Below are 26,281 nucleotides of genomic sequence, written 5' to 3'. Positions count from 1 at the left end.
TATCAGCCTCTCCCTGAGGAATGCATTGCTCAGATTGATTCTAGCAATCTAGAATCAATAGATTTATGGGACCAGATGGAGCCCTATTGACCTGCTGTCCTATGATCTCTGTTGAATTGGGTACCTGTAATACCATTCCGTAGCCCAGGTGTAGTGAATCTTTGGCTCTTCAGATGTTGCTGAACTACAACTCTCATTATCCCTGGCCATAGGCCATGCCAGGTAGAACTGAATGGGAATTGTAAGTTAGCAACATCTCAAGGGCCGAAGGTTCCCCACACTTGCTCTAGGCATCTACAATGATGGCACTGCACCACAGTAGAGAGCAGGCCAGCAGATCTCTCCACCAGAACCCTGCTGCCAAAGTTGTAAGGTGCCTGGGCCCCACTGTTCCTGGTTTAAGATTCCTGATGCTTTACAGGGGGAATCTGATATAGCAAAGGGAACTTTAGGCTGATAAGTATACTACCCAACACTGAAGCCTAGAGATGTGAAGATCCGGGGGGGAAAACCCATAAAGGTTTGGGGAAAACCTGTTTCTCCTGTTTTTTTCTGAAAAATTGGGGAGGGGAGCTGGAAAAAACCACATACCCCATATTGTTGCTAATTTCCAGGCCTTCACATCTCTACTGAAGCCTGTTTGAACCCGGGGAATTATTTGTTGAGCCTTTTCTAAGGTGTGGTTAAAACTATTGTTCTGTTAACACAATTAGATTCTAGTATAAAAAGGTTGGTAATAGACATACTTTGTTGGTTAAACCATCTCTTTTTATAGCCTGTCCTAAATTAAACACAATCTCAATGTAGATTGCAATTTGTGCCTGTTTTAAATAATAGTCTCATTGAAACAGAAAAAGATCCAAACTGCAGCAAGAATAACATGTAACAGAATGAGTTCTCTGTACTTGACCACTAATCAGTCCTACTGAGGAAGAATCAGCACACATTGAAAAAGGATAATTGATCCAAGCTTGAAAAGCAGTCGCATTGGATATTATACTAATTGGCAAAAGCAAACTTTGTTTGTAATTAAAAGTTTATTTCCTTAGTTCACCTTTTCACCTTACTGCCTGATCTTAAAAATGTTTACTTGGGATTAAGCCCCACTGAGTTCATTGGTACTTACTTTGTAGAAAGGATTATTAGGGTTGCAGCCTTAATGTCATTAAGGGGATATTTGCAACACAGACATCTTTGTGCTTTCATAGTAATGTCTTTTCTCCAGAGTGCCCAGTGAACTGTGTGCATGAGTGAACTATACTTTTTAACAGATCATTGTGTTACTGTTAAGATTGTTTTTATCTGCAGCTGTTTTTAGAGTGTTTTTATCTGTAATTTTTTAGATTGCTTTTTGTTTGTTTTGTTGTTAAAATGTTGTGCTGATGGGTTTGCCACCCTGGGAGGAAGGGCAGGATATAAATTCAATAGATAAATAATCAATACTGTCATCAGACAACCACTCCTAGGATTGTTTGCAGGACAATGACAAAAGTTCTTTGGGCAGCTTAACAATAAAGTCAACAATTACATACAAAATTAAAACCATAAACCATGTAATCAAACTAACGTTTAGATTGGTAAAAAAATAAATTCCAAATTTGCAGCAGAAGTAAATAGAACATGTCTTGCATCCATGTTTTGGGTCTCTCTAATCAAGAGTATTGTATGTAAAACATTTGGGGAAAACCTTTGCTTGAGAACTTGCGAACCACTGTCAGTCACAATAGGCAGTACTAGGTTATGTAGACCAGTGGTAAATACATGGCAGTTTCATGTGTTCTACTCTAAGTATTAAATATAAAACATAGTATGTATGAATCCCCTCGCTGGATCGTCACCTTGTAGTGGTGAGTGGACTTGTGTGTTCCAATGAACCTTATGAGCGATGCCGTCGGGAGTCATGTACTCCCAGCAAGGTCACCCATGGCAGTAAGGTCAAGAGAGAGGAATCAGACAAAGAACGATCCAAGAATGTCCTCAAAGGCAGAACAGATGGGAGGATAACAATGTGTATGTTACAACGGGTGTGAAGGCGGATCAAGGCTGCAGCAGATAAAAGACTTCCAATCATTGTGGTATCCATGCCATAGGATCAAAGCCTTTTTCTGCCAAGATTGTGTGTTGATTGTTGTGCGCCGATCTCCCCACATAAAACAAATTCATGCACAGGCGTCTCCCAACCAGACCAAACCAAAAGTCCCATGACGATTGGTGAATGGCGATGGGGCAGGACTGTAAAATCCAGAAGCCCCTAGTCATGGACTGGCACATGGGCGGTGGATACAGACTCAGATGTCCTGGCTCAAGGACTGAGGCCGTTGAGTAGTTTGGCAACTATATCCATGACTGAGCAGTCCTATTCAGGATCCACTCTGCTCACCCCATATGGGGAGGGAGCTAGAAAAGGTGCCCTAAACATAGTCTGCCTCATCTCTCTCCCTGACTGGATTACCGCCTCCAGTGGGGTCACTACTTAACGGTGGCAAAAGACAATTGAATTTTGGAGCATGGAATATATGGACATTGCTGGACAATACAGATAGTGAACGTCCTGAACGCAGGACTGCCATCATCACGAGGGAATTGAGACATTTTAATATTGACATAGCCGCACTCCAAGAAACTTGAAGAGCAGGAGAAGGTCAATTGAAAGAAGAAAAAGGAGGTTATACCTTCTTCTGGAAAGGACTGCCTGAACAAGAACAACGAATACATGGAGTAGGCTTTGTTATTAAAAATGATCTTGTGAAGCTCTTGTCAGAAGTTCCTACTGGCATTAATGAATGACTCTAAACTCTCCAGTTAAAACTTGCCAAAAACCAGCAGGCAACTATTCTAAGTGCTTATGCACCAACATTAGATGCTGATGAAGACATCAAGGAAATTTTTTATAACCAGCTGGACACCATCTTATCAAAGTTGTTACCCAAGGAGGACAAAATTATCATCTTGGGCAATTTCAATGCAATAGTTGTGTGTAATTTCAATTTATGGCCAGAAACCATTGGGAAAGAAGGAGTTGGCAATAGCAACCTGAATGGAATTCTACTTCTGACTAAATATGCAGAGCACAATCTTGTTATTACAAACGCACTCTTTCACCAGAAAAATAAATTTAAAACATCATGGAAGTACCCTCGGTCAAAACACTGGCATCTCCTGGATTACGTAATTGTCCGTGCCAGAGATCGTTGTGATGTACTCGTCACTAGCGCCATGATGAGCGCCGATGACTGCTGGACAGATCTCCAATTAATTCAATCCACTATGGCTATTAATATTATTCCTCAACATAGGCTCCAAGGAAGAAAACCAAGGCGTAAAATGAACATCCATGCCCTTCAAAATCCTATTAAGCGAGCCTGCTTTCAAACAACTCTCAAGAAACATCTACCGACGGAACTCCCTGAAAATGTTGAGAACACTGGATTAAACTGAAGACATCCATTATTGCAGCATGTGAACAAACTATTGGAAACCAAACTAAGAAACATCAGGATTGGTTTGATGAGAATGATAGTGAGATTGAAAATATAATTGACAAGAAACGGAAAGCCTTCCAGATATGGCAGACATTAACTATGCTGCTAAGAAAAACATCTATGCCAGTGTAAAGGCTGAGGTCCAAAGAAGAACTAGAGAATTGAAGAACGGTGCATAAAGAAAGCTCAAGCAATCCAGCACTTTGCAGGTGCTCATGATGCATGGGTCTTTCTTAATGCCACAAAGACCATCTATGGATCAACAAAGTACGGCACAAATCCTTTACTTTCAGTGGATGGTACCAAACTTCCTAAGGATAAAGAGTCTATTGCAGGTGGAAAAAGCATTACCATGACCTCCTTAATCGTAACTCAGTTGTGGCTGGTGAGGTCTTCTTGCAAATTCCACAACAACAAACTAGAGATGAGCTTGCAGTATCCCCTAATTTGGATGAAGTCAGTAAAGCCATCAATCAAATGAAGAACAATAAAGCTAGTGGACCTGATGGGATTCCTGCTGAAGTCTTTAAAGAAGGTGGGCCTGACCTTACACAAATAATAATAATAATTTTTATTTGTTAGTCGCCTATTTGTCCGAATTAACGGACACTCTAGGCCACTTACAACAACAGATTAAAATACAAAAACTTCATAAGCTCATCAAAAAAATCTGATGAGGGAGAAGATCTCAGAAGACTTTAGGGACGCCATAATTATCACCCTTTTAAAGAAGGGTGATAGAACAGATTGTGGGAACTATTGATGTATCTCTCTTCTTGCTACCAAAGGTAAAATCATTGCAAGGATCCTCACAAATCACCTTCTACCGATCTCAGAGGATGTCCTCTCCGAATCTCAAAATGGTTTCCACCTTCCAGGGGGACAGTGGACATGATCTTCACTGCACGACAGCTTCAAGAAAAATGCCGGGAGCAGAATCAACCTTTATATATGGCATTTATTGATCTGACTAAGGCCTTTGACACTTTGAATTGAACTGTTCTCTGGACCATCCTTCTGAAAACTGCATGCCCTGATAAATGTGTGAATATTTTGTGACTCCTTCGTGACAACATGACAGTGACAATTTTGGATAACAATGGCTTTCAAAGCGATCCATTCAGAGTCGGGTCAGGCGTAAAACAGGGATGTGTCATTACTCCTACCTTATTTGCTATCTTCATTGCTATGATTCTACACCTTATTGATGGGAAACTTGCTACTGGTGTGGAAATCATATATCGAACAGATGGAAAGCTTTTTAATCTCAGTAGGCTGAAAGCAAAAAGTAAGGTAACTACAATCTCTGTCATAGAACTTCAATATGGCGATGATAAAGTAGTCTTTGCACATTCAGAGAAAGATCTTCAAACTATCCTAAATGTCTTTGCAGAAGCATATGGAAAGCTTGGGCTCTCACTTAATATTAAAAAACCAAAGTGCTTCATCAACAGGTGCAAACTAGTCCCTCTGTAGCACCATCAATCCAGCTTAATGGTGTGACTCTGGAGAACGTTGATCACTTCCCCTATCTTGGCAGCCATCTCTCTGTAAAGCTGACCGGCCATGTTGAATGCCTGATCACCGTCTTCCAAAGCAGCTACTTTACTCCCAACTTAAGGATGGAAAATGGAATATCGGTAGACAGCAAAAGAGGTTTAAAGATGTTCTTAAAGTGAATCTAAAAAAATGTAACATGAACATCGAGAACTGGGAAGTCTTGGCCCATGAACATCCCAAATGGAGGTCGGCTATTAGGCGCTATTGACTTTGAAGAAGCACAAATCCAGGGCAAACAGGACAAACGAGCTAAGCGGAAGGCAAGTCAAACAAATCCTCATCGCAGCCATCTTCCATCTGGAAACCTATGTCCTCACTGTGGGAGGCTGTGTGGATCCAGAATTGACCTCCACAGTCACTCACTGTTAAAGACCTTATCTTGGAAGACAATCTTACTTGGCCACGAGTGATCGCCAATGAATGAAAATGTATGGATGAAATGACATGAATCAAATTATTGAGAAGCAATTATAAAATCAATATTAATGCAATACTTTGTAGAAAACAATAAAATTTTTTAAACATTTGGTGTGAATGGTTTCTGTACCATATTTTAATCTCAACATCTTGCCTTAATTATTCACTCCTTAATTTTAAAATTCTTTTAGTTGTGCCATATTCTTGCAATTTACCATTTTTGTTTAAATCTCACGGTAGAGTTTAATGCAAATCAGATATATCTTCATTTAGGAGACTTCACGTACAACTTTTAAGAGTTAGTGCTATATCATGATATAATGTTCTTTATATGCTCATATGATACATAGGAAATCTTTCCAAAATAATGTGAAGCCTCATTGTTTGTTTTAGAAGATACAATAGCATTTAGTAATTAAATGTAATTAATTCAGCCTCGCAATTTAATAAACTAACTTTAGTAATTAATGGGTGGGAAATATGCAAGTATTGAGACAAGATATTCAAGAGATGGCCTCAATTCATGATGAGAGAGTGTGCGAGGACAGAAAGTGGGAGTTCCATCTATTTTTATCCATAATGTAGCTTGAAAAATTGCCATATATATTTAAAAAAACTGAGTTGATACTGATCTGTGAAATACATTCAATGAAGCATTAAGTAATCGCAGTGCATGTTGCTTGTGGTGCCATGGGTTAGTTACCTTGATATAATACCAGCTATGTACAACTCTAGCAGTTGTAGAGTTCATTCCACCAATTGAGCTAGAACAGTTGAACCAGAAAATATTAGACATATATGAGAGAGAAAGCATGTTTAAGTGTCATGCTGCTTTTGTTCTTTTAAAACCTAAACTCTCATTGTTTCAAAATAATGTTACTTTTTAAAAAATCTAAGAAATTAGTGATTCAGCATCTTCAGTTGAAGTCATAATGCAGATCAGATGCTGTCAGGTTGTTTGTATTTATCTGTTTTCTTTTTTAATTAGTCTAATATATTCAAGCCAGACTTCATGTACTGTGACTATACTGGCATTTTTCTTTCCTTGACAAAGAGGGGCAAACTCCCCATTTTGTATGTTCTGCTACTCTCAGCATGTGTATAGTCTATATGTACAAAGAGCAGCTGCCAAATTCCTCATGAGTACTCATTGAAGTGCCCACTCAAGAGTGAACCCACTGGTAGGAAAAGGTTCCAGCTTGCCACAGTGTACAGTGGACTGACATTCTTCTGCAAAAAATAATTGCACTGTATTTGGGTGCAGTGGGAGGGATTGCTGTTGCAGACCTTCCTGCCAAGTGAATCCACTTATGAAGGTTCTAGCTTGCTTTGTGAAGTCAGGATTAGCATCAGTACTTGACATCTCTGGGCAGTTTTCAGAGCCCACTGCTGATGCCTTCCCTGGGTCCCCTTAAAATTCTTTCTGTCTCAGCGCTCTTCCAGGACACCTGAATCACTGTTTACTGCAGAGGTGCCTGCACTACCTGGCAAGGAGTTCCATTCCAGCCATGCGTAAGAGAGCTGCCTGCAGCAGTTGTAACCCAGTAGACAAGGAGACACATTCTATGTCAAGAGTGTATGCCCTCCACCCGCACCCAAAAAAGACTTTGTTAAAAGGAACTTCTTTCCTGGAGGATTTGTTAACTGGGGTATTACTGTAAGATTGTTTATTTTTCTGGTTAGTTTTCTTCTTCAACAAATAACAACATTAACAAAAATGCACATGGATTTTTGAATGGTTAACCATTTCAGTTCTTAGATAAATGTAAAAGTTATTCAAAAAATAAAATTTAGGCCATTTCAACCAAGTCAACATGAGAAACTTAAAATATTGGATGGTACAGTTCACTCAGACTTCTTCACCTTTGTCTTCCTTGTTCATTGTCTGGAAAAGAAATAGAAGCTTTTGTGCTTTTTCATTTCCCAACTTATTTCTCAAAGGAAGAAAAAATTCTGTCTACACCTGCAGAAGAGGCTGCTACTGTTAAGAGCAGGATTACCACTTCAGTGGTCTCCTGCTTGTTCAGATCATCTCCCCAAATTCTCTATTCATTGACCTCCTCTATCTTTGCACTTAGACAGAGGCAAGGCCTAGTGGGAGAGAACGAGAAAGAAAGCAACCAAGCATGCACTTTGTGTACACCTCCTGCAGAATAGGGCTGATGTTGTCTCCCATCTCCATAAACTGCTGTTTACATATTCATAGAATACAATTAGAAGTTGTATAATCAGTATTCATAGTGGTATCTTTGACCTAGGCTCTTTTTAAACTAATTGTTTTAAGAAAATTTTAAATTTGATTCAAACAAAAAGAATCTGATTTAAATAAATCTAATTTAAATTTAAAAAATCAAATTTTAATTTTTTTTAAAAAAATAATTGATTTTTATCAGTCCTGTCCTTTACACTTCTCCAATGCAAGGCTGCGTAGAATGCTGCCTGCAGAATTCTGAATAGCTCTGGGTTTGGGTTTTGTTTTGTTAAAGCAGAGCAACATGGAATCTTTTAAAAAAGAAACTTTTAAAACTTAAAAAAAATATATTCTGCTGCGCTTTAACAAAAAAAAATGCTCTGCAGAGAACACTTTTGACAGCTTCATTTCTTGTAAAGCCTATGGATCTAGAGAAACAGATATTATATAGGAAAACATTGAGCGGTATTGGTACGGAAACACAGGTTTTGCTCTGTGACTTGCAGAGACCCAGTCCAACTCAAGGAGAGAGGAGGTCCTCCAGTCACCCTAATTTACTTTATTATTTGGCGCGCACATAGAGCTGATGCACTCTTCTACTGGAGACCTCATTTGCTAGCCAGCTGCAAACCTCAAGTCCTGTTTCTGCTTAATTGATTATATTCCAACTGCCAGAACTGTTTTTCCTGCCGAGTGAGTGGTAGCTTTTTGCCACAATTAATCAAAAGCCTTCAGTGTACATTTAAGCAGTAACTTCTGGCCATTGGTACCCATTAAAAAGCATCTTTAACTATTAAGGCAAACCAAAGCTGAGAGAGAATGCTTTCTCTCATATGCAAAGTTGATTGTTATGACAGTATATTCCTGGAAGGAGCATAGGAGCCACCTCCTCATAGCTCATTCCATGCTATTCAAATGATGTCTGTAGGAAAGAACCATGCGAGTAAGCATGTGATGGTGATTACACTTTGTTCTGGTATCCTCCTAAAGATTATGCTGGAATATCATGGGAATCCAGTAGAGATGTGAAGGCGGGAAAAAACCAGAAAAATTTTGGGGGAAAACAGTTTTTAGCGGAGACGTAAATAATTTTCTTTGTTATTAATGTTGATGGTCTCTTCTGGTTTTTTTAATTGTTTTTTGCCTGCTTCTCATAAACTGGCAAAACGAAAGAGGTTTCTTACAGTTCAGGATCTTGTAGATCCATTTGTTACAAAAAAAAGTAAAACTTTAAAAAAGTAAATTCAATTTGTAATGATTGTTTGAATAAAATGTACTTTTAATATACTAATGTGATAATTTTATGCCAGACCAACTCATACATAATTACATTTTATGTTCCTGAAGTAACAAAGTGACTTTCAATCTGTAAAAAGTGCTAATATTGCATTTTTTTCAATTTTTCTGAAAATTTCTGTTTTCTGAAACCCCCCCAGAAAAACCCTGTTTTTTCCGCATGGCTTCAAAATTTCTGGAAATTTTTACATCTCTAGAATCCAGGCACATGGAAATCGCTCCCATGCTGTTCTGGTAATGCATGAATCAGTCTTCACTCTGCAGACTTCCTGCTTCTTTAGGTACTTTACCTTTTCCCTTTTGTCTAGCAAGCTGCTCCTCAAATTCCCTTTTTTGGATGTCTAATTACAGTTTTGCATTTTTGGATGGTTCTTTATTACTGCATTCCTGGAGCATGCCTTTGTCTGTGTTGTATGCTTGGCTTCCCTCCAGTGCTTGACATAAAAATTTCTTTGAACCATTTTTAATTCTTATGTGTCAGCATCCCAGCTTCTTATTCATTTGTGTTGATTTCATTGTTCCTTTATAGATGTTGTATTCTATAGAACGTTCCCCATTTAAAAAACTGAAACCTTTCCTTTCTGCCTTGGAAGAGTTGCCAGGAGGTGTGGCTCTTTTTCTTTTATTTATTTATGTATTTCCAGCTCATTTTTCTAAAACCAAAGTGGTTAACAGAACAAAATACAAATGAATCGTTAGCCATTTAGGGCTTTATAGATAATCACCTGCCCTTCTAATTGTGTCCAGAAATGAAGCTGTGAGTGGTGTAACTGCTAAGATATGACATGTATAGCCATTCCCTGTTAGTAACTGGGTAAGCTACATTTTGTACTAGATGAAGTTTCCTGGATATCTGCCAAAGCAGACCCACATTAAACGTATTACAGTAGTCTGATCTGAGGCTTATCAGAGCATGAATACTTGTGCCAAGATTGTTACTCTCCAGGAGAGGTCATAACTAGCATACTAGACTGAGCTGGTTAAAAGCACTGCATCCCATGGAGATCACTGGAGCCTCCAATGGCAATGCTGGATTTAACAGAACCCAAGACTGCAATGTGATTCATCAGGGCACAACAGAAAGAACTCCCCTCCATTGGCAGATGAAACACCTGCCAACAGTGCCTCCATCTTTCTTAGAATGTGCTTCAGTTTAATGTTTATCTTTCTATTACTAATTGCAACCATCACTTCAGCACTGCCACCACTTCACCTGAATCTCAAGAAAAAGCATAACGATAATGCCTCACCCTTCCAAATCCCCAGATGACTTCACACAGCAGATTTTCAAAAACATGGAAGACAGGATGGAACTTTGCAGGAGTATATAGTATGAATGCCATGGGGTCAAGCAGATATCTCCCAGCATCTTGTTCTGGAATCAACTGTCCTATCTACTAGGAGCAGAACTACTCAAATAATGGTGGCACCAACATTGATCAGCAAATACTTTTTCTATTTTCTATTTATTTTTCAGCTCTTTCTGAACTGCTGGAGAATTTTAAATCTCCTCTGGAGAATATTCAGTGAAATGGCCTCCCCAGTTTTGCCATCCATGAATTTTGGGTGCAATTGAATATTCAGCTTCAATATTGGCTACTTTCATACTGCACTTTATTCCGTTATTCTGATGATTTCTTACCTGGTAATTTGCGCATTATATTTGATCTTTCACACGGCGCACAAGCTAGCTCCAGAATTCTCGTGGAATGAAGTGGAAGCTTAGCACGAATTTCTATGATAAATGATACCAGAAATAATCTGTTAGGAAGGCCAGGAACCTGGAAGATTGCAGGAGTTTTTCACTACCTGCAGCCGCTGACGTGACAGGCATCCCATCATGCAGTGCATTTCTGCCCTTTAGTCGTGTGGGGGGGTTGCCTGATGAAAATTGTACCAGTATTCCGGCATCTCAGTAACTTGTAGCAACTCTATTGGTATGCCATCTATTCCTGGCGATTTGTTTCTTCCAAGTATTTTAAGAGCAGCTTTCACCTCGCATTCTAAAATTTCTGGTTCTTCGTCGTACGGTTCCTCTGTGAATGAATCTGTCATCCTTGCATCTCTTTTACAGAGTTTTTACGTGTATTGCTTCCATATTCCTTTTATTTCATCTCAGTCAGTCAGTGTTTTCCCCTGTTGATTATTCAACATCCCTACTCTTGGTTTAAATTTCCCTTTCATTTCTCTAATCTTTTGGATCAGGGCTCTTGTTCTACCCTTTTTGTTGTCCTCTTCTGTTTCTATACAGTAACTATTGTAATAGTTCTCTTTGTCCCTATGTACTAGTCACTATATTATTGCATTTAGGGTTCTAACTGCGTTTCTGTCTCCTTTTGCTTTTGCTTTCCTTCTCTCTCTAACCATCGACCAATAAAAAGGCTTTTAAATTAATAAAGATAAATTTGACAAAGATTTCTAGGAAGAATGAGAGAAATATAATTTTCTAGATTAGATTCTCTGTAAAAACAGTAGTAACAGAAAAGAAGCAAAGTAAGAAGAACACCAACAAACATACAAAAATGCATTCTCCATCTTTGGAGATGGCAGGTATTGCCACCACTCACCATATGTTCAGAGGCACATGTTACCAAATTTTTCAAGCTACACAGGAAGTGGATTGGACTGTGAAAGACAAACCAAAATTGTGTTTGTATTTTGACAAATTTGTAGTGCAGTCCAGTATCTCAGAGAGGTCAGGTCTCCTGCTCCCCTGGTGCACTCACTATAGCTGCCTAATCTCCCTGCTTTTAAAAGTTTGATAAAAAATATCTGTTGGTTGTAAGTACATTCTTAAACCGCAAGGGTTTTGCCTATTAGTTCATATAGAAACACATATGGGAGGGTAGACCTCACTTGGATATTTTGGAGTGAGGAAACAACAGGTAGGGAAAGGGTTAAGCATTCCTTCCATTAGCTGTTTTGCCAATTCGAGTAGTCCTTCTAGAAGGGGAGTGGCTTTTCCTGCTCAGAAAGGGTTGTTACTTACACGCCATTGTGCATAAAGTCTACTTTGTCCCTTAATTTTGGGGGGAGTGAAATTTTGAAAAATAACCAGGTACCAGAGCAAGTTCAATTGATTGATGATAAGTTCCTGTTGCAGATTTTGTCATCAGTTAAATACTGTTTTTAGAATTATGAAATTCATTTTTTATGTTTTAGTGAAATACTGGGGGTTAAAGGAAAGAACAGAGTGTGGGTGCCATGGGGTGTAAAGGAGGTAATTGCTAGGTTCTAGTGAAGAAAACCTTTTCCTTGATTTGAACTGCAACTATAATTTCTACACTCTGTCCACCACGGAGTTGTTCAATATGTTGAAGTGTGGCATTTTCAGTGAAAGATGTCCTACTTGCCTTGTCTTGCTCCAGGATTGTCTGGTGCTGTGGAGGTAGAACATCTGTTCTTCCATTTCCTACCATTATGTACCTACTCTCTCTGATATCACTGCATGTTAGGATTCCTGAAAAGAGAGCTGAAATTAGATAACTCAATATGGTAGCTTCTCTGTCATACCTCATTCTTGCAACATGTCAAAAGGGGCTCTTTAGATCACAACAGTAATTTTATTCTTTCTCTGGTAGGCCTCTCTTGGAGTTCAAGCACTCATAGCAAAAGTAGAGGCAACAAGTTGCCCGCTGCTTCCTAAATGGTAACCCATTAAAGTCTGCTTTCAGCTTTCTCAAGAGAAGCAAGAGAAGTAAAATTAGTTAGAGGTCTGTGGATACCAGTTTGGCCTCAACAGTCTTTTTTGTATTTTCCTATTTCACATGGTTATGTATTGGAGGTGCCTAAGTCATTCAGTTGTGCATTCCTCTCTGGAGGGTGGAGTAAATCTAATTGTATTGTAGGGCTTAGCAGTAGATAATGGATCATGTGGCATATAGTTTAAGCAGAGACTCCATTGTTTGGATTCCAAAATGTCAGATTATTTTTATTTCAAGAATGGCACTGGAACAGAAAACCATTTTCTCGGTCAGTGGAGGAGTGGAGCAGACAGAAATGGGTTAACTCCTCCTGAAGTCAGCACTATAAAAAAAAGTTTAGTTGGTGGCCAGCCAGATGGAGGAGGAAATTCTCCAGTTCTAGACTCTGCTTTCAGCAAGCAACAGAGTCAACCTATTCCTTCTGAGTTTCCATAATGGATTTGGGAACAGTTTAGTTATTTTTCTCTGCTCTTTTCAGAGAATTTATCTTCATCAACTGCAGTTGCAGCACACAGACTTCTGTGTCTCTCTTCTTTCACTTCCCACCCTAAGTGAATAGGCAGATTTGAGGGAGGAAGAGAGGGAATCTTTTCTGAAGAGGCTGCGGGAGCACCAGGGCGCTGCGGAGGCCGGGATCTGTCTCATGCCTCCCCCTGCTGTCCTTTATTGGAACCCTCTCCTGCAGTCTTAAGGGGAGGGAAGGTTTTTAGGAGCATCGCCACTAAAGAGTCTGGGAGGAGCAGGGATTGGTCCCTCACTATCCAAGGCTTTTTGTTGATTTGGAAACCCCCTAGGGCAATGGGCCTCCATGATGCGCAGTTTGCCACCTTGTTTTCAGGTAAAGCCACTAAGCTTTTCTGATCAGAGGACATCTGAAGCTCCAGCCTCTCCACTTTTCAGCTGGGATTTTAACTATGCCTGGGGGGGGGAGAGATTGCACCTTGGCCAAAGAAGATGGGTCACTGAGCGGGGGGGGGGGGGATTCACTTCTCAGTTAAATAATCCTCTAGTCACCCTTGCCTCAGTAGCGGGTACCATGCTAGACTCCCTGCCTGAAATAGTTTCATTTTCTTAGCTACCTTCTACTCAACTGGGGGGAGGGGAGGATGCACACGTGACTCCTGCAGAAATAAATGGCACAAAATCACACCATTTAGATAAGCCCTGTACCTCGTCAGCCATGCTGGCCTGGATGAACAGGAAAAACGGCTCCAAGCACTCCAGGGCCAGCTGCCACGATTACTTCTCCTCATTTTCCTCCTCTTCCTTCTCCTTGGATGCCAGCCCAGATAGAGGAAGGGGGAAGAGCAAAAGAAGAGACTCCTTCCAGAAGCCTAAACCCCACAAGGATAAACACAAAAGACGCTCCAGTTCTGGGTTCCAGCCTGACTGCCTTTCCCTTAGACACCTTGGGGGAGGGTGCCCCCTGTCATCTGCTGCATCAGACTCAGAGAAGAAAGAGGGGGAACTCTCATGGGAGGATCCTCCCCTTGCCATCTCCGGTACATAAGAGACTGTATTCTCCTGACTCCTATTCTGTTTTAATTTTTGTGGCCTGCCTTCAGCTAGACCCTCCTAAGGAAACTCTTCAGGAGGGGGAACTAGAGGAAGGCGAACAGGGAGCTTCAGACATCTTCCCCAGATCAGGGGATCAGAAGGTGGTCATTCCCTTTCCAAAGTTCTTCAAGGACATTGTTAAGGAAGAATGGGATCATCCAGCCAAATCCAAAGCTCCCATGCTCTGTCCAAAAAGCTGCATGGACTTCCCGCCATGACCATGGCAACCTTTCAAGTCCTGGCCAGTTATGAGCCTGTTTCTGCCCTTGGGGCCAAGACAGCTATCCCTAAAGAAGGAGCGGATACTCTTTCAGACCAAAGTGACAGATGCATTGAGGCTATCTTAAAACTTGCACATGAAGCATCCGCATCGGCTATGAGAGCTTTGGCAGCTGACTCTTTCCTGGCACAGACTGTGGTAAGGTGAGCTAAAGCGCTGCTAACAGAAGGGCCTCCTGATGCTAGGCACGTCAGGGAGGGGCTGCACAAATTTGCAAAAACAGCTGAATTCCTAGCAGATTCCTCCTTGGACAGCCTGCAGTACTCAGCATGAGCACTTGGATATGGAGTGGTAGTAAGATGCAACATTGGGAAGTGGACCATCACTCCAAAGCCAGCCTTGCAGTTCTGCCTTACTCGGGTGGTCAACTTTTTGGCAAGTTTCTAGAGTGCCACCTGGTGGAGACCAAGGATAAGAAAAGGCTGTTCCTTGCACTCCCAGGAAGAATGACGTCCCATAAGAAGGCTTCACATTCCTTTTGCCCCAAGGGCTATCCAGTTACCTACAGGACTACTTAACAGTTCCATGGGTCCTGGAACTCTTCCTGGAATTCCTCCCACCAGCACACCCATTCCACATCCTCCTCCAGTGGGGGGGAGGCAACAAACATTTCAAGACTCCAAGCCCAGTGTCAACCAAAGCCAAGCATGACACTAGGACAGCCCAAGTGGGGGACAGGCTTCAATTTTTCACACATGCCTATGTGGCCTCCACAGACAAATAAATACTGAGCACCATCCAGTCCGGCTACTTTTGCCACCATTCCATTGGACAGATGGAGGGCAGCTCCTGCATCATGTCACCCGGAGAAGCTGTAGAGAACCGTGGATGCCATTTCTCACCTCCTCAAGATAGATGCCATAGAACCCATGCCAGAGTGTCAGAGGTCCTCAGGAATCTTCTCTGTGTTCTTTACAGTCCCCAAATGCAATGGCGATTACTGCACCATCTTGGATTTAAAGTTCCTGAACCGCTTCCTGTGGACAAAGAAGTTCAAGATGGAGACAATCAGGTCTATTGCTGAAGTCATTCAATCAGGGGGCTTCCTGGGATGTTTAGATCTCACAGAGGTGTACCTGCATGTCCCCATTCTGCAGCAAAACAGATCCTTCACTTTGCGTGGCTACCACCAGTACCAATACAGGGCCATGCCTTTTGGCCTCACTTTGACCCCGCAGGTGTTCACCAAAATGATGGTAGCAGTAGTGGCACACCTTCACACTCAGGGAGTCCACGTATACCCTTACTTGGATGACATTCGGGTGAGGGTCTCCTCAGCGACAGTGGTTCAACGGGATCTCGACATGACCATCCAGTGTCTGGAGGACCATGGCTTTATCATAAACAGGGACAAGAGCCATCTGATCCCCACCCAGCACCTCCAACATCTGAGAGTGGTCATCAACACAACTCAGAGCAAGCTCTTCCTGTCCACTGAACGCATGGACAAGCTTCTGCGCCAGCTGCACATGTGCATGCAAGGCAGACAGGCTCCTCTCATGAAACTGACTTAGCTGCAGAGCTCCATAGACTCGGTGCTGTGGGCATGTTTCTACTCGAGCCCTGTAGTGGCTGCTACATCTGTATCAAGACCAGATCACCTCATGCAAGGACTGGCACATCACCCTCCCGAGGCATGTGTGGGAGTTTCTCTAGTGGTGGGGACATTTGCCTCATCTGGAGAAAGGCCTTGTCCTCAGAGCCCCAACAGTTTTGATAGTCACCACGCATGCCTATATAGCTGGGGAGTGACGTGTTGCTCCAACATCGCACAGGGGAAGTGGTCAGCACAGTCAATCAACTGGTTGGAGCTCAGAGCGATCTGACTAGCACTCCAGGAGTTCCTACCTCTTATTTACCTCTTATTTATCAGATGCATGTGCTAGTTTGCCCTGACAACACAGCCAAATCGCATGTCTGCAGACGAGGGGGAATGAAATCAGGTTTTTTTCAGGAGGAGACCAACCTGCTCTTCCAGTGGGCAGAAAGGCACCTGGCATCCATTTCAGCCATACATGTGCAGGGGATCCTGAATACACAAGCCGATTGGCTGAGCTGGGAACAAGTCCACCAGGGAGAGTGGGCCCTTCACTGGGATGTGTTCCTGGAGATCACTCGAAAGTGGGGGCTTCCATGCATGGACCTGTTCACCTCATTGGTGAATGCCCAATTGGACCAGTTCATGGCACAAGGCCGGGATCCATGCGCCCAGGACATAGATGCCCTGTCAGTCCCCTGGCCTCGGGGACTTCTCTGTGCCTTCCCGCCTGTACCTCTACTGTCCAGACTGCTCCGCAGAATCAGAGTTCTCCAGCCCAGGTGATAGTAGTGGCTCCACACTGGCCATGGAGACCATGGTTCTCCGACCTAGTGGATCTCAGCTCCAGCCCACCTTGGCACCTTCCCACCAGACCTGATCTCCTCTCACAAGGCCCCATCCTTCACCCAGACCCAGAGTGGCTCCAGCATCATACCTGGAGGCTGAGTGGCAGTGGCTAATTGAAAAGGGGCTCTCTGAGAGAGTTGTTTCCACCATTCTGGCATCTCGCAAACGATCCACCCACAGAATTTATGACCTCACTTGAAAGGCGTTCAACAGGTGGTGTAGACCCAAACAGTTACTTGTTGCAGAATGGCACATTCACACTATTCTCGATTTCCTGCAAGATGGTTTGGACCAGAAGCTGGCCCCCAACATGCTCAAGAAACAGGTGGCAGCCCTGGGCAGTGTATTCCCTATGGTGGTGGGCCTTTCCATTTTCTCTCACCCCCAAGTCAAACGCTTTCTCCAAGGGGCAACCCTGCTGTCATCTCCAGAGCAACACAGGTTTCCCTCCTGGGATCTCTTGTTAGTCCTCAGAGCTTCCTCACAACATCCGTTTGAACCAGCAGATTCCATACCAATCAAGGACCTCACCCTCAAGACAGTTTTTCTTATGGCAATCACCTCAGCTAGGTGGGTGGGAGAACTGGGGGCCGTCTTCATCCAGGAGGAGCTGTGCATTTTCCATCCAAAGTAGCTCTTCACCCTGACCCCAGTTTTCTCCCCAAGATCAATTTTACCTTCTACAGGAGACAGTGCATCTATCTACCCAACTTCTGCCCCAACCCAGTCCATCGCAGGGAGAGGAAGTGGCAGAAACCCAGTGTCAAGAAGGCATTTCAGATCTACCTGGATCACACATAACTGTTCAGGAGGTCTGAGGCCCTGTTCATGTCGTTTAAACAGTGCACGCAAGGGTTAAAGGTGTCCAAGTCCACCATCAGCTGCTGGGTGAAGGATTGCATGGTTAAGTCCTATCAGGCCAAAGGGAGAGCTCTCCCTCCAGGGATCACTGTGCACTCAGTTAGAGGGGTTGCCACCATGGTGGCGCTCAAGGATGCCCCACTGGAGGAAATCTGCAAAGCCACCACCTGGGCTCAGCTATCCACCTTCATCAAGCACTACAAGGTGGATAAGTTCACTTCTGCCAAAGCCACTTTCGGCAGAAGGGTTCTTCAGAGGGTGGTGGCCTAGGTGTGCTCCCACTTGAGGATGTGGGGGGGGGTCACTGCTCAGGTACATCCCATTCCTGTCTGCTCCACTACTCTGCTGACCAAGAATGGAAAATTGGACTTTCTGTGAAGTGTCCTTCTGATCAGTGGAGAGTGGAGCAGACAGCCCCATTCTGCAGCAAAACCTAGGCTGTGGAGTGGGGAGGGCATCTCTCTGGAAACCCTTAGGTAACCACTGGTCGCTTACCCTCTAGATAGAGTAGTAGGGGCCTCCTACGTCCCTTCCTGGCACAGTCCACTGTTTGTTCTTATTCTATCCACTGTTAAAATTCAAGTTTATGTAGGTGGAGCAGCTGGCTGCTCGGTACTCGTTTTTTTGACTCTGCCTCCAGGAGGAGGAGTTAACCATTCCTCTTTGCTCCACTCTCCGCTGAGCAGAAGGACACTTCACAGTAAGTCCAACTTTCTGTTTGCCCCGCATATTATAATCATTAAACTGTCTAGTTTGCAGGTTGTTGAAACAGAATGCTGAATTTTAAAGGCATTATCAGATAAAAACTTCAAGGACTCTTCTTGATAGATAAAAATAAAATACTAAGGTCACAACTGATCACTGTAGTTAGTATTTCTATGTCTGGTTTTGTGTCGTATTGATACTGATGAACTGAGATGTTTTTTAATTTATAGAGTGAATTCAATCTCTATAGATTTCATTGTACATTAATAGATTCATGTTCCAAATTTCTCTCATTTCAGTCACCTATATAATGTTGGTGATTATATCTGTATCTTCTATAAATAAATCTTAAGTTGCATCCTTTTTTTCTCTTTCGAAAAAACTTCACTTCTCACCTTTATGTGATTCTTTCCGCTTGTACAGGCGGGCCCCGCTTATACGGCAGGTTCCATTCCGGACCCCCACTGTAAAGCGGAAATCGCCGTAAAGCAGAACCCCATTGAGTATAATGGGGCGCGTAGTGTGAATATGCCACAAAATGCCGCAAAAGCGCAAAATGAGCTTTAAAACGGGGAATGAAAGGCGCCTCATTAGCAGAACGTCAGGAAGTGAAGTGCCGGTAAGCGGGGCCCTACTGTAAGCAGTTTTTTTCTGCTGACATGTTTTGAAAAATTCAGCTCTTTCTTTCTTGTTAGTTCCTATCTGCTGTTCATTTTGGGCTCCCAGTGTTTCCATGTTCTGTGCTATTCTGTGCCAGTGTCCAATGGCTGTGCCATCCAGTGTCATTCTTTTGCAGTCCTGTTGACGTCAGTGCCTCTTAACTTTTGTAATAAAGTAAGAATCTGATTCAGCATTTCTTTTTTTGTAACTTAGATGTTTGCATATAGACAATAGACAGTGCTTGTATTTCTAGGCCTTTATCATGCACTGTAATTATAAAAAGTCAGTGCATGAAAATACAAACTTGTTTGCTACAATTTTAGGTTTAAAACAACCTCTCTGCTGACATACTTCTTTATTAGAAACTATAATCCCTCTCACGTGTATGTACATTGCAGCTATTTTTTTTAAAAAAATATTGTTTTATGTTTTTATTTGTCATGCTTTCTTCAATATATCTGACAAAACCTTTTTTTCTTTATTATCATTTTTTAAAGAACTTTATGCAGGAATCATTAATGGAGAAAAACTCAGCAGAATTCTGATTGTATGAGCCATCTGCTCTGTCCAGTTCTCATTCATTACAAATCTCTTGATGATCAACATCTGGTAGGATTTGTCTCCCCCACATCTCTCTCACTCTCTCAAAACAAAGGATTTATCCAGCAGTACTTACATGCAGCTTTAGTTCACTGGGGGTTCTGTTGGAGTAAACAAATATTGCATGGTCACTTTAAGGGATATTTGGGAAATATCCCATGTACCTGTTCACCATGATGTAACTTCCTAATGGGTGGAGTTTAGTTACCTGACTTCCTTCTCCTTTGTCCTGGGGGATTTTTGAATAATCTCCATTGCTGATCTTCCTACCTTTGAGAGAGGCCGCATGGCACAGATGCTCTCTATGAGCATCAACAAAAACACCAAGATGGACTGAGACTTCTATATTTTTCTTTCTTCTAAGCTAGAGCCTATCTTCTTCTGAAGATGTGAAGAGGTTGTGAGTAAACAATCCTAAAGGATTGTGTCTGTTGTTATTTATATAGAGAAAGGTGGGGCTGGTTTATATTCTCATTCTGCTGCTTGTATTTTTACAACTCTGCTAAGAAATAGGACCAACCAGATTAGTTCCTATTTCTCTGTGTATTTTTATAATACCGAACAGGTTCACTGGTAATATGATGAAATAAGAAATGTTATTGGAATTTTGGATTTTAGCTTAGAACTAGCAATTTAAGTATTAGCTTTGGATAAATGCTTTAGCTTTCATTTGGAATCATTAGTACTGCTCATGCAGGTTAATTATTAGCAAGTTATCAACAAGTGGGGCATTTTATCACCATTCATTATAATGGATATTTATTGCGGTCATAGACCCATATTTACCAAAAATGAATACAGATTACAATAAAAAGTTAAAATCAGGGTCGAAGATAAGGAACAATTCACACATCATACTTATGTATAATGAATGGGATTGGGATTGGCGTCAGTAGATATTGCACTGCAAGGTAGTTTAACTGGTGTGTTGTGGAGCTGCTGGCATTTTGGTCTGGTTTGGATCCCCATTTCTTGGCTGGGGGTTCTGACGGGTCCATGGTATCTGGATATGTGCATTTACCTCTCTTTGACCTCCTAGTGCTGGGCGGTACCTCTACATTTTGGCAGGGTGGCAGTTTGCAAGGTGGGTAGCTAAAGTTGTAAAGTCCAGGGCTGTGGCTCAGGTGAAACCAGACCTGGTGCCTGGTTTGAGGGGCCCTGGGCAAGGTGACCTCTGCCTCCTAAGCACCTCCCTAGTGGTCCAAAGTGAGTTTACTGGGTGGCAATGGCACGAAAAAGCAGTAGGGAGAGGCTATTGCAGTTGACTGGCCTGGTGCTTCTTTTGGCACCAGGCCCTCTTGGTAAGTTTACTAGATGCAAGGGTGATGATCCTGCTAGCTTGGCATAATTTCCCCCCTTTGTGCTGAAAGAAAGAGTCTGGGTGGCTGCAGCGGCCATCATTTTATTTTCACAAAATGTCCCTGACCCCTGATGTAGCATTGCTGTGCTGAGTGTGGGGCCCAGAGACATTTTCTGTGGGGAGGGGGGTTGTGGCTGCTGCTGTAGCTGCCTGGCCCATCACTGCTTAAGAACATTAGAACATAAGAAGAGCTAGATCAGGCCAGTGGCCCATCTATTCTGTCATCCTCTTCTCACAGATCCCTGTGGGAAGCTGACAAGCAGGACCTGAGAGCGAGAGCACTCTCCCCTCCTGCAGCTACCGGCAACTGGTTTCAGAAGCATCCTGCATCAGATCGTGGAGGGAGAGGATAGCCATCATGGCTAGTAGCCATTGATAGTCTTATTCTCCATGAATTTGTCTAATCTTTTTTTGAAGCCATCTAAGTTGGTGGCCATTACTACCTCTTGTGGGAGCGAATTCCATATTTTAAGTATGCACTTTGTAAAGTACTTGCTTTGTCTGTCCTGAATCTTCCAATATTCAATTTCATTGAATGTCCATGAGTTCTAGTGTTATGAGAGAGGGAGAAAAACTTTTTTTGCTCCAATATGTATAACTTTACTCTTGTTTACATTTAATTTTATTTGCCATTTTACTGCCCATTCACTCAATTTGGAGGGGTCCTTTTGGAGTTCTTCGCAATCCCTTTTTATTTTAACAACCTTGAACAATTTAGTATCATCAGCAAACTTTGCCACCTCACTGCTCATCCCTAACTCTAGGTCATTCATGAACAAGCTAAAAAGCACAGGTCCCAATACCAATCCTTTCTACAGCCCTCCATTGGGAAAACTGTACATTTATTCCTACTGTCTGCTCCTGCTACTTAACCAACTCCTGAGGTACAAGAGGAGTCCGCTTATTCCATGACTGCTAAGCCTACTCAGGAGTCTTTTGTGAGGTACCTCGTTGAAATCTTTTTGAAAGTCTGAGTATACTAGGTCCACTGGATCACCTCTATCTATATGTTTGTTCATACTCTCAAATAATTTTAATAGGTTAATGAGACAGGACTTTCCCTTGCAGAAGCCATTCTGACTCTGCTTCAGCAAGACTTGTTGTTCTATATGCTTCGTTAGTTTGTTTTTAGTAATACTTTCTACAAGTTTTCCCGGGACAGACAGTAAGCTAACTGGCCTGTAATTTCCAGATCCCCCCTGGATCCCTTTTTAAAGATTGGTGTTACATTGGCCACTTTCCAGTCCTCAGATATGGAAGCAGATCTGAAGGACAAGTTACATATTTTTGTTAGAAGATCAGCAATTTCACATATGAGTTCTTTGAGAACGCTCGAGTGGATCCCCTCCGGACCCGGTGATTTATCAGTTTTTATTTTGTCTGTTAAGCCTAGAACCTCATCTCTCATCACCACTATTTGCCTCAGTTATTCAGACTCCCTTTCTGCAAATGTTAGTTCAGGTTCAGGGATCTGCTCTATATCATCTACTGTGAAGACAGAAGAAAAAAATCATTTAATTTTTCTGCAATCTCCTTATCCTGCTTTAGCACACCTTTGACACCCTTGTCATCCAAGGGTCCAATTGCCTCCCTAGATGATCTCTTTCTTTGAATGTATTTAAATTATTTTTTGTTGGTTTTTATGTTCTTAGCAATGTGCTCCTCAAAATTCTTTTTTAGCATCCTTTCTTGTGTTCTTACATTTGTTTTGCTAGAGTTTGTGTTCCTTTTCATTTTCCTCATTTGGACAAGACTTCAGTTTTTTAAAGGAAGCCTTCTTGACTCTAAAACTTCTTTGACTCATGTCATTAACCATGCTGTCATCCTTTTGGCCCTGGTGGTACCTTTTGTGATTTGCAGTATACACTCCAGTTGAACTTATATTATTGTGTTTTTAAACAACTTCCAAGCATTTTGATTTGACCCTCGGACTTTGTCTTTCAACTTTCTTTTTTACCAGTTTCTTCATTTGTGGGAAGTTTCTTCTTCTGAAGTCAAATGTAACCATGTTGGGTTTTCTTGGCAATTGGCCATGCACATCTATATTTAATTTAATAGTGCTATGGTCACTGTTCCCAATCGGTTCGAGAACATTTGCATCTTGCACTAGGTCCTGGGTGCCACTTAAGATTAAGTCCAGGATCATCATCCCTCTGGTCGGTTCCATGACAACTGTTTTAGGGCACAGTCATTTAAGGTATCTAATTTAATTTAAGATATGCAGATAATACCATACTACTAGCAGAAAACAGTAATGATTTAAAACTAATGCTAATGAAAGTTAAAGAGGAAAGCACAAAAGCAGGACTACAGCTGAACATCAAGAAGACGAAAGTAATGACTGCAGAAGATTTATGTAACTTTAAAGTCGACAAGGAGGACATTGACCTTGTCAAGGATTATCAATACCTTGGCACGGTCATTAACACAAATGGAGACAATAGTCAAAAAAATCAAAAGAAGGCTAGGACTCAGGAGGGCAGCTATGAGAGAAAGAGAAAAGGTCCTCAAATGCAAAGATGTATCACTGAACACTAAAGTCAGGATCATTCAGTCCATGGTATATGCAATCTCTGTATGGATGTGAAAGTTGGACAGTGAAAAAAGCAGAAAAATCAACTCATTTGAAATGTGGTGGCGGTGGAGAGCTTTGCACATACCATGGACCGTGAAAAAAAATCAGGTTATTGGGTGTTAGAACAAATTAAACCAGAACTATCATTGGATCTGAAATGATGGAAATGAGGTTATTAGACACATAACGAGAAGGCATGATTCACTAGATAAGACAATAATGCTGGGAAAAATAGAAGGGAGTAGAAAAAGAGGAAGACCAAACAAGGGATAGATTGATTCCATAAAGGAAGCCGTAGACCTGAACTTACAAGATCTGAACAGGGTGGTTTATAGCAGATGCTATTGGAAGTCGCTGATTCATAGGGTCGCCATAAGTCGAAATTGACTTGAAGGCACATAACAACAACAGTACTAACTTATTCTTGGGGCATGTTATCACCACCCACAATGATTCTATGGAAGAGTCTGCCTCTTTTTTGGTTTCTAGCTTACTAGATTCAGTGCCCTGTGTCACGTATTGAGTGACACCACCTGCAGTACATCCTTCCCTGTCCTTCCAATATAGTTTATATGCAGGGATAACCATGTCCCATTGGTTTTATCCATTTCACTAGGTTTCCATTATGCTCACGCCAGTTCTTCCATCTTGGTTCAGAGGCTTCTAGCATTAGTGTATACACACTTGTATACAGTGTCTCTCTTCAACCATCTTTGGTACTTTTGGTTTGGCCTGTGCTAATTTTGCCTGTCTGAATTGCTCTCCTGTGCCCCTAGTTCCAGGTCTAGCCCATTTAAATTTTCATCCTTTTTTGCCTTTATCCCAGGGGAAGGTGGGGGTTCTTCTAGTGTCTGGCCATGAAAAATTAAAATATCCTGGTGTCAGCCCTGGTGGGCTGTCTTGGGGCCTGGCATTTTTGTACTATGCCAACATTGTGCCTGGATGAAGCAGTGAATGATGGGTTGGTTTAGAGGAGATCCATGTTTAGATTACCACGTAACCACAGAGTTCTCAGTTTAACATAATTCTCAGTGTTACTGTGAGGATAAACAAGATAAGAATTGTATGGTATACAAAACTGCATTCTAAGTGATACATAATTTTAATTAGGAAACCAAATAGTTGCTAAGAGACAAGCCGATTATACTGAATAAGTCAGCAAAATTGGACCCCCTCCCCCATGATGAGTGTCTGGAGCTTCCCTTTGCACAGAGCATTCAGGCCTTTAGAACTGTCTGGTGCTGGAAAAAACTGCTGTTTCCATATCTCACAACAGTGGGTACTTCTTCAACTATGGTAGGATGTTAAATTCGTATTCTCCCAGTAAGAGAAAAATGTTTGTGCTTTCTTTTACGGTGGTCACTTCCAGATGTCCTTATTTTCCAGATGTTGTAGTATTTTGGTAGGTGACCTGCACACTGATTCTGAGCATCAGTTACCTGAAAAAATGCATTCAGATGAAGTTGTGGTCACGAGGACTAGCATGATTGGGGGAGCAGTTTTTTGTTGCACCTGAATAGTAACAGTAGCTCAAAAAACCCACAGTACACAGCACCTCTTTAATGAGAGTTGTGTTTTGGGGCCTCCTTTTCTGTTTTGGGACTGACATTCTGGTAGTCAGTGAGTGATGTCAGAAAGCTCCCTGTCAGTTTTGTGGTGGTACGGGAGGGGGCAGTGGCAGGACCTGTCATGAATTTGCGATTGTATGCTAATGTCATTTTCTTGTTTTTCGATCCAATGTGAGATGGAGGGCATAGTTCAATAGAACTGAGTAGAACTGGTTCTGGAACAGTGGAAATGCTGGAATGGAACAGTGCATAGACTATGCTATTGTGGGCATGGTAGCTAAGCAAACTTTGGTTTGTTTTCTAAGAACCATTTGATAGGGCAGCCGAGGCTTGAATCTGCTGTAATAGGGACTAGAATCCATCCACTTCCTTGTATGCCAGGGCCCTCCATCTTAAAATGTTTCTAGAATGATAAAATAGTAAACAACAGAACCAACACATGCTTTTATAGCTTCTTGCTGCTTGTCTGTCCTGCCTCTTCCCCTCCCCCAAAATATTATTTTCTCTCTGTTTTTTGCTCTTTGCAAATGATTCACTCTCCAATTTTCTTGTCATTTTTTAAAAAAACTCATAACATTTTTACTGTCTGGCCAGTTTTCTGAATGTTGACTGTGGGCTTTATTTTTCTTTTTATTCTAAAGCCAAGTCTTTGAAGAAATGGTGAAAGTATTTCTGTTACGTCATGGTGCAACCTAACAAATTAATTAGGTTATTCCACTGTTACTATCCTAATAATAAAACTGTAGGACAGGATGTGGTATAAATCTCAGGTGTAGATAATATGCCACTCAGTTCTTTGAAAGGGAGGGCTGGAGGGAGCACATTATCCTGCTGGTGATCATAGTAGTCAAAGCTTCTCATTGCCCTTCCTGCTTGTTGTTGTCAGGAAAAGAGAGGCAGTTAGTTTGGTAGTCATGTCATGGGGTTGGGACTGTGAAAATAGCAGATTTCTGTGTTGACGTGTGAGTGCTAACAATCCCAGATGATTTTTGTGAATGCCCCCATATGTCTGTATATTTACCACTTTTTGGACATACACAAGCGAATACTGATAATAACATTATTGTTAACATTCACAG

At 41.8% G+C, this 26,281-nt stretch overlaps 1 protein-coding gene across 1 annotated transcript in view; it reads left to right on the top strand.

Moving 5' to 3' along the window:
* The window catches only part of GABBR2 (gamma-aminobutyric acid type B receptor subunit 2), a 435,702-nt gene that overhangs the window by 70,233 nt on the left and 339,188 nt on the right, over positions 1 to 26,281 (top strand). The window lies entirely within an intron of this gene.

Source organism: Rhineura floridana, chromosome 1, assembly GCF_030035675.1.
Source record: "Rhineura floridana isolate rRhiFlo1 chromosome 1, rRhiFlo1.hap2, whole genome shotgun sequence".
Classification (NCBI taxonomy): Eukaryota; Metazoa; Chordata; class Lepidosauria; order Squamata; family Rhineuridae; genus Rhineura; species Rhineura floridana.
Note: the sequence above shows the minus strand (reverse complement) of the source record. Positions and strands in the feature narration are given on the sequence as shown.